The sequence below is a fragment of the Sus scrofa genome, chromosome 13 (assembly GCF_000003025.6).
Source record: "Sus scrofa isolate TJ Tabasco breed Duroc chromosome 13, Sscrofa11.1, whole genome shotgun sequence".
Classification (NCBI taxonomy): domain Eukaryota; kingdom Metazoa; phylum Chordata; class Mammalia; order Artiodactyla; family Suidae; genus Sus; species Sus scrofa.
In genome coordinates this window covers 122,658,847-122,670,875 of record NC_010455.5, presented here as the reverse complement: position 1 = coordinate 122,670,875, position 12,029 = coordinate 122,658,847, and the positions used below count along the sequence as shown (strand labels likewise).

The following is a 12,029-nucleotide window of genomic DNA, read 5'->3' as shown; positions in this document are numbered from 1 at the left end:
TAAAACCCTCCATGCCTCTGTTTCCTCTTCTGTAAAATGAGAATAAGAACAGAGCCCACCTCATTGGGTTTTTCTAATCATTAAGGGAGTTAATTGATGGAAGGCTCTAGCGATGTGTCTGGAGCATAGTAAACACTTCATAAATGTTTGCTGGGTTTTAATTATTTAATCCTCAAATAAATCACCTCTTCTCTCTTTTATACCATTTCTGCACCTTGTTCAAATCTTCAAATGCCTGTCATGCACTTGTCTCTGTATGAGATGACTAGCTCACTTGCCTGTCCCTCAGGCTGGACTCACCGGACCCGGGCTCTTTGAGGATCAGTCTTTAAATGTGGCCTTAGCAAACATTGCTTCTATTTAATTGACCAAAATAAAATAAAGACCAACCTTAAGTAAGACATTCAGAAGGCCAAACTGAGAGGGAATGCTGCAAACTCTCTTCCTCCAGTTCGTGGCTTGGCTGTAGTTCATGTTCCAAGGTGGCCCGGTAGCCCCTCCGCCTTCATGGCTGATGTCCTGTTTCTGGCTTCCACACCACCACTGGCTGTCCTCAGCACTTTCTTGCCCAGGGGAGCCTGGACAGGGGGCCTCCCTTCCAAGCTCATGGTGGACAGGCAGCATTCAGAGCCTGGCGATGGCAGCCAGGCTCACCATCTGCTGCTAAGCAGCACCAATAGGGAGGCGCTGATGAACCTGCCTAGAAAGCAGGAAGCAGGGCTGTAGGGGGTCCAGGTGGGCAGCTCCACGCCCCCTGTGCTCAGACAGCCTCAGTATGGACTGTGGCTTGACGCCAGCCTCCCAAAAGACTTCCTTCTGTCATTCTCACTCCTGTGATACACACCACCATTGAAACATCAGTCAGGTGCCTCTGACCTCAGTGGTAGAGATCAGAGTGCTTTCAGGTTTTCATAGGCTGCAAACCTGTCTCTGATCTCTTATATGATGGGGTGCATACGAACCACAGCCCCCCACAACCAAATCGGGAGTTTCTATAATCCTTGCTGAATAGCTCTAAGAAACTCCCTGCTAATCATTTGCTGACAGTTCTTCCCTTTGCAAGAGAGGACTCCCGGCTCTGTGGCCCAGCCACTCCTATCTATGCCAGCCCCTCCCTCAGACGCTTCCTGGTCAGGGCCACTGTCACATCTCACTGGATATGCTGAATGGGCTGCCCAGGGCACTGAAACCCCATTTTTGAGACACAAAGAGCCCACCACTCTGTTAGCATCTGCAGACCCTCTTAGTCCCCATCTGTCTCGTATTTCTAATTAAACACCAACAACAGCCTCTCTGGCCTGGCTGTTGAAGTGAAGGAGAGGGGTACACCCAGAACATCCCTGGGTGGGAAAGGAAGGGAGCAGTTTGCATTTGCCAGCACATTACAGACAGTGATGCGATAAAGATGTCGGAAACTGCATGTATATGTGCGTCTGCATCCTGCTTTATACAGAAAGCAGCAGATTGGAGATTAGAACAGATGACAACTCAGTTGAATTGCCCTGAGCTTGGTTCATCAGAATGGCTGGGGCTAGAGGCTGCCTGCCCCCCACCCCGCGCTCTTCCTGGAGCTCTTTTCTCTGGTGGACCTCTTCCCATGTCCCTTCTTTCTGGCTCCTTGTGGAGTTTTTTTGTTTATTTTTGTTTGTTTTTGTCTTCTTAGGGCCATACCTGTGGCATATGGAAGTTCCCAGGCTAGGCGTTGAATTGGAGCTGCAGCTGCTGGCCTACACCACAACCACAGCAATGCCAGATCTGAGCCATATCTGCTACCCACACCACTGAATCTGAGCCATATCTGCAACGCCAGATCCTTAACCCACTGAGTGAGGCCAGGGATCGGACCTACGTCCTTATGGATACTAGTTGGGTTCTTAGCCCACTGAGCCGCAAGGGAAACTCCTCCTTTTGCTCTCAGAGAGCCCCAATTCTTTCTCCCAAACTTCATCCCCAGCCCTGGCTGTTCCCTGCCCACCTCAGCTTGCCTGTCCCCAGGGGCCATTTCTTTCTTTGGGCTTGATCCTTGTGCCCTCCACCTCCCAGCTAGCTCTCCCCATCTTCTTTCAGGGCTCTCTGCCCATCTTCCGCGATGCCTTCATTGACCCTCCTCTTCTGGTGTTTCCCGCCCTTCCCACCGCCCTTACGTTCCAAAGGCTGCAGAACTAGGATAGAGACAGTCCCTTCCCCAGGACACTTCTACTCCCAGAGGTCTGCGCCGCTGGGGAGCCTGCCTGAGGAAGGTGAAGCAAATTCCCGCTTGCTCAGGGCCATTAGCTGCCGCGGACTAGAGCCATTGAACGGCTGCCCATGCGTGGGAGGATCTTGGCGACAAGAGTCCCATTCATGAGAATACCTTTTACAGACACCCCGGAGGACTAGGAGAACCTGGACCCAGCCACCCCTCTCCACAGGAGAGAGAATCAGCTCAAAAGAAACAGATTTCATTCCCTCAGATGAACTATAAATTAGGAGCATCTCGTATGCAAATGAGCTTTCTGAAGCCTCTCTGTAGAACAGACCTTCTTCTTCCAGGAAGGCCAGAGGAATAACCTTAGGAAAAGTGAGTTCCAGCTTCCTCCTGTGCCTAATTACGGAGCTCTTTTCTTTCTAATCATCTTTATTTTAATGGTAAGAATATGGTAAATGTCAAAATGTCCTGAGATGAATGTATGATCTAATTTATTTTTGCAGGGGGAAAAAAAATGGGGCCTGAAACACCTATTTAAGTCAGGTGTTCTGAAAATGATTAAATAAGAGGCACGAGAGGGGGACCTAAGTGTAAAATACGGCTCAAGAGGCCTAGTGCCACAGACTCAACCTGCTTATTACACTGTACGATGTGAATAATTTATCACATTTTACCCTGCATTAAGTACTGTTGAGGATTAATCTTCGGTTTATTTGCAGACCACATTAACCCCTAGCTGCCTGGGGGAGGTCTGTGGAAATCGGGCTTCTGCTCTGCTGCACCCACTAGCAAGGGCTGGACAGCAGGAACTAGCCTAACTCACTAGCAAATTGTCTGGGAATATAAAGTACCCGTGTCACCTGCTCCTGAGGGCATTTCTTGCCTCATAACTTTCAGGTTCTCCCCCTCTTGGGCTGTCCCCCTCCTCCCGTTGCATCCTTTCCATTTAACTTCTTGTGTGTCCTTTCATTTCTATGCATACACGCTCCTGCAGGCCCATGCTTCTCATGCTGGACTCAGCACCAAAGCCTCCCTACTGAGCTCCCTGATCAGCCCCCACCCTCCAGGGTATCCTGCCTCTTTGCAATTTTCCTAAAATCTGATTTTCAGGCCAGCTTTTCTGAGCTTGGAAACCTTCAGTGGGGAGTCCTGCTCAAGGACACAGACCTGCCTCCTTCACCCAGCACCCAGGCCTCCTTGGGTCCACACCACCATCTCTCCAACCTCCTCTTCTTCTTCTCCTTTCCAGACACCCACCCTTTGGAAAGACCAACCCCTACATCTCCCTGAACCGTCAGACTCTCACCTCCGTCTTTGACCTGCCCTCTTCCCCAAAAGAGGGGTACTCCCTGCCTCCAGCCTGCCTGAAATCCCTCCTGGGCCACACACTCATCCCTGTGGCTCTAGGCCACTCTGAGCTTCTGCTTCCAGCCAGCCCTCAAGTCAGTGCCTTGTACAGCACCCCTGGGGGAGGGCGACCTTTCTGCCTGCAGAGACTTAGAAACAGCAGTCTGTTTGGAAGCAAGAACTGAGAACTTGCCTCCAAGCTGGGATGGCCATTCAGCTGACTCTTTACAGGTCAATTAAAACAGCAACTTTTCTAAAGGGGCTTGAATTCATGTTTTATCAAAGTTGATTTACACCAGCAGCCCAGGTCAAAAAAACATTATTTGTATTTAGTGTTTTGGGGTGGGGAGGAATGGCTAATAAAGAGGAAAAGAGAAAAACAGCTCTCCAAGCCACTCCCTGACCCTGCTCCTGCCCTTGACCTATTAAAGGAAGTATAAGAGGCAACCCCACAAACCAATCTTTCATATAGAAGAGCAAAATTTACAAAGCCTACCTAGTGAGTGTCAGAATCATGCTACAAAATGATATGACCCCCAACTTTGGGAAACTTTTGCCTTATTTTCTGCCATCTTATTTGGTATTCTGCACATCTAGGATAGGCCTGTGCCGGCTCGTTCCCAAGTCAGGAACCCTCTGGGATGAGAAGGCAAGTTCTCTGGGAATGCATAGGCTTGTCTGCTTCTTGCACGTTCCCCGAGAAGCCTGCTCCAGGGCCTCTGCCTCTGTATTCTCTCTATTCACCTGGCTTTACAGGTCACCCTCCTGTTAATTCCTTTATTCCCATTGGAGACAATCTCAGACCTTATCTTATGCTTTAGGATCTCAATGTTTTTCCTTTTTTCATTTTCCAGCTGGGTCTCTTGCCTTGAATCCCTTACAGACTGAGGCGAGCAAGGCCCAAACAGGAGGATGACGTCCCTTGCCTGTCCTCGCCCGTGGAATCATATCTGTGTGGCCCATGACCGGCCTTTCGGGGACCTCATATTCTGTCAGCCCTGAGGGTCAGGCGGTAATGGGACCCACCCGGGTTACACAGCTATCAGTGTGCCATGCTCTCCCCAGGACTTTGAAGTCACCTTGGAGCACCCCGTGTTTCTGACTGAGCCAGGCTCAAAGTTGACGTTTACACACTCCCACAGCAAATGACCTTCACCAGTACTGACCTACATACCTTCCTGAAGGAGAGAACAGGAGCAGGTTTGTGAGCGTAAACAGGATGGGCAGCAGCTTTCAAGTGGCCCCCCTCTGTGGTGAGTGGCTCAGCTTCTATGCCTGGAATGCCTTGGAGAACTGCTTTCTGGTGCTCCCTTCGCTGGGAGGCCTCATCAGCTTCCCGGTCACATGAGCTACTTCCCTGTTCACTTCCTGCCCAGACTCATTTCCAGCTGCAGCCTCAGCCCACAGGCCCAGCAAGCACCTGGGGAACAGCTGCAGGTGACCCAGATGGTTTATGGTCAAGGCCAGCCCAGCCCAGCCTGCAAGGAGCAACTCATGGAACCCAGAGACAGTCCTGGGACCCCTCACCTGTTGGCAAAGGAGGCAGAGGCCTGTGGTCAGCTGTCATAGGGCCACCCCTCAGGTCTCGGAGATGGTCCATTGCAGGACTCCAGACAGACCCAGGGACTCACAGCTCTGGGGCATTGATTCAGTCTGCACTTGGATGGGGCCACCAGTTCACACGGGGCACCCTGGTCCCGCTGCTCAGCCACCTAATTCAGCATCTGAACAATCAGAATTGTACACAGTCTAAGAAGAATTATTCACCATCAAGGAAGCAAATTGGAGGAATCTAGAAATCTTAATGAATTCTCTGCCCTGGAAGAAAGGATAAAAATCTAAGCAAGGTAGAGGAGCGCAATAGGAAAAAAGCCTCAAGTGCGGCAAGAGAAACTATAATTAAAATAGCAAATTGCCATTTCAGGGAGGTGGGGTTCGAGGAGAAGGGGATAGATGAGCGTAAAAACCAAGGGACATCCAGTGAAGCATCTGACAGAAATGATTCCCAGGGATGTTCTGGAGAGAAAAATCCATCTGGAAACAGAAAAAAGGAAATGAAACAAGAATTTGCTGCATTATTTAGAGCTTTCCGGGGTGGGGGTGGGGGCGGGGGACATGCAAGAGAGTGGAGGTTAAGAGAGAAGAGAATGGACTCACTCTGCCAAAGGGGATTAAAAGAATCATAAGGGCTTTTTTTTTTTTTAAATGACTCAAGCAAGAAAAGGGATGCAAGTAATTGTAGGCTGTGAAATTAATGGTGACCAAGATTCTTAGTTCATTCTTTACATCTGCTTAATAGGAAAAATGAAGGAGAGACATTTATATGCTTGGGGAGTGATGGAGTCCTTGAAAATGCAGTTCTATAGAGCACTGACAAAACCAAACACACAGCAGGGAATATGTATCCTGGGATAGGACAGAGCTGGCAGGGAAATCGGACTCCATGGCAGGGCCAATCTGCTTCCATAGAACACCTGGCACTCCCTCCCTTGAATGTTTGGCTTCCCAAATATTTGACTCCTTCGCAGGTGAATCCACATCATGTCCAGAAATCAGCAAAGTCTGAAGATGCTCTTTTAACAAATCACACTGGAATTAAGAGGCCTCAGTTTGAAGAGTTCCCGCTGTGGCATCTTGGGGTCAGGGGTGTCTTGGGAGTGCTGGGATGCAAGTTCTATCCCCCATCTGGCACAGTGGGTTAAGGATCTGGCATTACCACAGCTGTGGCTTAGGTTGCAATTGCATCTCTAGTCTGATCCCTGCCTGGCCCAGAAACTCCATATGCTGTGGGGCAGTCAGAAAAGGAAAAAAAAAAAAAAAAAGAAGAAGAAAGAAAAAGAAAAAAAGAAGAGGCCTCAGTTTGAATCTGTGTGTTGTCAGTTACCAGCTTTGTGACCTCAGGACAGTTACTGAACCTCTCTGAGTTTCATCGCCTTAGAGGACTTTGATGAGGATTAAATGGGATTAAATATGAGCAAGTGCCTGACCTCGTGTTGGGTCCATGGTAGGCTATCAGTGAAAGTCCACTGAATCTACATCCTCCACTCCTTATCAATTTCTTTGGTCCAAAGGACCTTCTTCATTGAGTCCACCCTTGAAACACACAGCTTCCTGAGAGCTTCATTTTAGAGCTCATTAGAAAACACACAAGCCTAGCATCCTACAGGAGGTCCATGTCAGCCTGAGCCCCCAGCAAAGTCTTTACAGCCTCTCTCACCTAAATGTGAACACGTACAGTAGGTCCCCCCCCCCGCCTCCATGGGCTGGCAGGCCACTGTGCACAGCCCCTCACACTCAAGCCCACCTCTGTGCTTTGCCACTCAGAGGCTCTCTTCAGCCTAGCCCTTTCCTTTCAGTCTTTTCCAGTCCCTTCCCAGAGGCAGTCCCCATCCTTAGGAGATGTCTGTACCTCCTGGGGCCCAGACTCACAAAGAAGAATTAAACATGTCTCATGTCCAGTATGCCCGGGGGGTGTGAATGTGTCACGGGGACCAGGACTCACCAGGTGTCATGGTGCAGGTCTGGAAGAAGAGAAACCTGCTCCCTGTGACTCGGGGGAAATCGCTGAACATCTCTGAACCTCAGTGTCTTCATCTGTAAAATGGGAACAATTATATATACCTCAGGACACTATTGGTAGGATGAATTAGAAAACGCAAGTGCAGGAGATCCCGTCGTGGCTCAGTGGTTGGCAAATCCGACTGGGAACCATGGGGTTGCGGGTTCAATCCCTGGCCTTACCCAGTGGGTTGGGGATCTGGCGTTGCCATGAGCTGTGATGTAGGTTACAGATGCAGCTCGGATCCAGCGTTGCTGTGGCTCTGGCGTGGGCTGGCAGCTACAGCTCTGATTAGACTGCTAGCCTGGGAACCTCCATATGCCACGGGTACGGCCCAAGAAATGGCAAAAAAAAAGAAAGAAAATGCAAGTGCAATCTTTTGGTAAACTGTAAACTCTTAGACACGTGCATGAAGTATTGATTGCTTATGCATAGACCGGAAGGCACTGCAGCCTGTACTTGTTAAGGAGTGTTTCCTTGGCTCCTGGCATAGAAGCTGGGATGGCACCTCCTCCTTGCCCTTCTTTTTCAGCTTCCTTTATACCCTAACCTTAGCTTTCTAATAGCACTAATTAACCTGTATGATAATTGTTGCTTTGCATATCAATCTCCTGTGGCCTACAGACCAATCCTTTCCCCAGGCCCACAGCAAGGGTCCCAGTACCTATTCGATGAATAGACTAAAGCCCTGGGGAGCAGGTGCTGAAGATGCCAGACACGGCCACCAGGGGGCAATCAGATCCTTCCCAAGCAGTTGGACTTGAATCATTGAGAGGCCCTTCTCTGAGGAAGAGTGAGAGCTCTGCTAAGAATTGCTCTCTGGTGGGGGAAGGCCAGGGCCTAGCCAGCGCCTGGGCTGCGGAGTCTCTCTTTGTGTCTGACACCAGCTCTGTGCAAAGACAGGACCCCATCTACTATGGTGTTCTGAGAACCTGTGTCTGCCTAGAGCCCGAGGGTCCAAATGACCCTGGAGGAACCAGGCTGTGCTGGGGCAGGGGTGGGGGATGGGGGTTACTGATGAGCTTTGCTGACAGGGTTTGAGGGCCAGTGTATGTGTCGTATGCACATGTACATGGAAGTCCATGAGTGGTGTGTTTACGAGTGCTCTAGGCCCCTCCATGGAGCTCTGGCCACCCATCTACCTTCATAAGCAGCGTGGCAGAAAGGGGCAGAGAGCATGGGGGTCTGGGATGTGTGGCCTGAGCAAGTAGCCTCCCCTCCCTGAGCCTCAGTTTCCTCACTGGCTAAGGGCCTCTCCAGCTCTGACCTTCATTCTCTGTGTCTCTGTGGGGAGGGCAGATTCAAGGTCAAGGGCTCTGGGTAACCTTGGGGATTCTCAGACAGGGTTAGAACCTGAATCCTCAGGATGGGCCTCTGCTACCTCTGGCTTCCTATCATGACAAAAGTCAGACTCACTTCAGTAGTCACGTACCGGACGCTGCCCTGGACTCAGAGAGGAAGACCTTCAAATACCTGTGGGGATGCTGTCACCCGACTTTCTGTCTATAGAGGTTTCCCAGGCGGGGCAACCTGAGCAGATCTCTCCTTGCCCTGGGCTTCCCCTGGTCTTCACCTCTCTTCTCAAACCACCAAGTGCCTCTACTACCATTGATGTTGCTCTCAGCTGGGGAGGTGAGCCCTAGTGACAGACCCACTGGTCTGGGACACTGGCAGCAGACAGAGCCCAGAGCCTTAGTCTCTTGGGACCTCTTCTCCTTGGGACCCCACCCTCACCCTCTCATTTCCCCTCCAGGCAGGCCAGGCCAGACAGATGAGAGTCTACCCAAGCACAAGCTGCTGTTGAAATGAAGGCAGAGATGTTTCTTTATAATTTTCCCCTTGAAATAAACCCAGACTTAAGAACAACAGAAACACGCAAAATGTGTTTTTAGTGGAACCCAGATGGAGGGCTGGAAGCCCAGCGGGCTGTCTCTGTAAAGGGTTCTTGTCTCTGGAATTCTATCCTCTCCTCCCCACCCCCCTCAGGAACACCCCCACTCCCCAGCCCTTGGCCGGGGGGCTCTCCAGCCTGGGGCAGGCTCCCTCAGGCCATCTCCTTGGGGCCTTTCCCTGGGGAGGGGGGCAGAGTGCTCCCCCACTCCCATCACCCTCTGGACAGAAGGCTGAGTCTGGCATCTAGAAAGATGTGGTTTCAGAGACCTGGGGGAGGGGAGCGGGGACCAGGACCAACTCAATCTAAACACCTGGATCTGCCGAAATACAACAAAGAGAGTGAATTAAGACATCTGAAAAAAATACTCTGAGGAATTCCGCTCACCCACATGGCCCACTGCTTCTCATTAACTCACTCCAGTTCTCCACATTAACATATGCAAATCCGGCCCCGGGCTGGAAGGCTTGGGGGACAAAAGCCAAGGCCTGACAGCCCCCTTCCACCCCCCAAATGGTCAGAGTTCATCCCTGTGGGATGGAGAAATCTCACCAGTTCCATTGCCGCAAAAGCAACAGTCTTGAGAGTTGTAGCCATGGGAAGGTCTTTCCTTGAGGGGAAACAGATGAGAGGAATTTCAAGGAAAAATGAAGGAAATTGATTTTGGGGAAGCTGCCTCTTCTATGAATTGGTACTGGTCATTTTTTTTTTTTTTTTTTTTTTTTTTGCTTTTTGGCTTTTTGCCATTTCTAGGGCCACTCCCATGGCATATGGAGGTTCTCAGGCTAGAGGTCTAATCAGAGCTGTAGCCGCTGGCCTGCGCCAGAGCCACAGCAACGAGGGATCCGAGCCGCATCTGCGACCTACACCACAGCTCACAGCAACGCCGGATCCTTAACCCACTGAGTGAGGCCAGGGATCGAACCCGCAACCTCATGGTTCCTAGTTGGATTCGCTAACCACTGAGCCACGATGGGAACTCTGATACTGGTCATTTTTCAACAGCTATTCCTGGGTGCCCTCATGTACCAAGGGCTGTCCTGGGCACTGGGGGCACAGACAGAACCCAGACAGGGGCACTAGCCTCAGACTGCACATGGTCTAGTGGAGAAGGGAGAGGAAAAAGGAAATCAGAGCCCGTAATTAAACAGCCGATGGGAGACGGTGAGTTTGGTCATGGATGGGTTGTTTCCAGTAAGGTAGCTGGACATAGGGGGTCTGACACTCAAAAGTGAAGTCTGGGCAAGAAATACACACTTCGGAGTTGGCAGCATAGATGGTGTAGAGAGTTTCCTGGAGAGGGGAGTGCAGGCCGGAGAGCCGTTTGGCAGGAAGGGGGTGATTTGGGCGTCCCAAAACCGAGCCTGGTTTTCTCGTTCACTTGCTCCTGAGGTCATTTCTAACTACCCTCTTCCTCCAGCACCTCCTGCCTCTTATTCCCCCCCACCCTTTCCCCCTTTTCCTGTTTGTTTTTTTCTGTAGGATGATTAGAGCTGAATAGCAGCCATGAGGGGAAGCAGGAGGTGGGGGGGGGGGAGAGACAGTGGCCCTCTAGTGCCCCAGCTCCTACGTCCCTGCCCAGCACACAGTGGACCCTCGGGAGGGAGTTTGTTGCCTAAATGAAGGAAGGAGAAGCAGGCTAGAGCTCCATTTTCCAGCTCACTTCAGGCCCGTGCAGGGCCTCCCTCTGGCCTTGAAACGGAAGGGAGCCAGGAGAACGAAACGCAGGGCCCTGCCAAGGCCCGAGGGTGGCAGGAAGGCCAGAGTCCTATCTGAGCATCACCTCCCATTTCCAGCCGTGACACCTGGACCGAGTGAAACCATGTGCTCTCCCCAGGGACCAAACCCCACTCTGCACGCTACAAGGAGCAGGCAGAGAGGGGAAGGAAGTGCCCAGACAGAGGGAGACAGAGTATTATTAAAATTCTGCTGACAATTCCACGGGAAGGAGTTTATAACTCCTCACTGACCGTGATCCCCTTCTCCTGACAGGTCTTGGAATCCATCACTCTGGGCTCTCCCGGAGCAGCTGACACATCACAGGAACGCTTCTCCAGAAGTCAGGGTCTGCTGATTCCAGCGGGGATGGACAGGCCAGCCGGGAGCAGCTGAAATGGGCCCTGTCTCCTCTGACTTCAGAGACCAGGGCAGGCAGCCGGCTCTATGGAGGCCCCTGGAAAGGGCTGTCAAGTGCAGCAAGTGATTCCCAGCTGAGCCGAGCCCAGAAGGTGGTTTGTTAACTGGCTGCCTCTGGGTGGAATTCTATTCACCGAGTGGGGAAACTCGTTTTCTCTCAGCCAAAGCGCTGAGTGGCACGTCCCATGTGTGTTTTATTAATAAAAATGAGAAAATGGAGTCATTATTACTGCATAATTGCCGTTCATTTGCTAGGCCTAATCTTTCAAAGCCCAGGTGCTAGGGGGCGGGATCAGGGAGAAAATAAAAGGGGACCTTGAGCTGAACCACTTGGGAACCACCTGTGTAGGAGGCACCTCGGGAGAGACTCCGAAACAACGCGGTGCCCTAGGAGCCCTAGAGCAAGCGTGGGCAGCAGAACGCACACCTTTGTGTGCCCTGACTGCACCACAACGCCGGCACCAGCTCCAGGGGTCAGGTGATCCGAAGCAAGGCCCTCCCCTCCTGGAGACCCCTCCCTTTCCTCCCCATTCCCTTCCTCCCTCCCTTCCTTTCTTCCTTCCTTCCTGTCTCTCATTGTCTCTCTCTCTCTCCTCCTTTCCTCCCTTCCTCCCTTTTTCATCAGGAAATCAGAGCTCATATTTCCACCCTGCTTGGCTCACAAGGTTGTCCTAAGAATCAACTTATATCCACCATGGAGTCTTTCCTTCATGCATTCACTCAATGATCATCTGCCCCCATAGGTTATGGGCCAGACATTGTCCTGGGCGATGAGATGCCAAAAGGAATAAAATGCAAACCCTGCCTTCAAGGATCACACCGTCTGGCGAGGGGGTGGGGGTGCACACAGAGGAAAAGCTGAGAAGAATAATGCAGTGGGATGTGGGGGACCCTAGATGCACATGGTA

The 12,029-nt window shown here is 51.3% G+C and overlaps 1 long non-coding RNA gene across 1 annotated transcript in view; it reads right to left on the bottom strand.

Moving 5' to 3' along the window:
- LOC110256376 overlaps positions 3,851-12,029 on the bottom strand; it is a 109,354-nt gene continuing 101,175 nt past the window's right edge. The window contains exons 4-5 of the long non-coding RNA XR_002337774.1: positions 7,038-7,129; positions 3,851-5,569 (exon numbers count right to left, since the gene is read on the bottom strand). This is a non-coding gene — a long non-coding RNA (uncharacterized LOC110256376). The remainder of the gene's footprint in view (positions 5,570-7,037; positions 7,130-12,029) is intronic.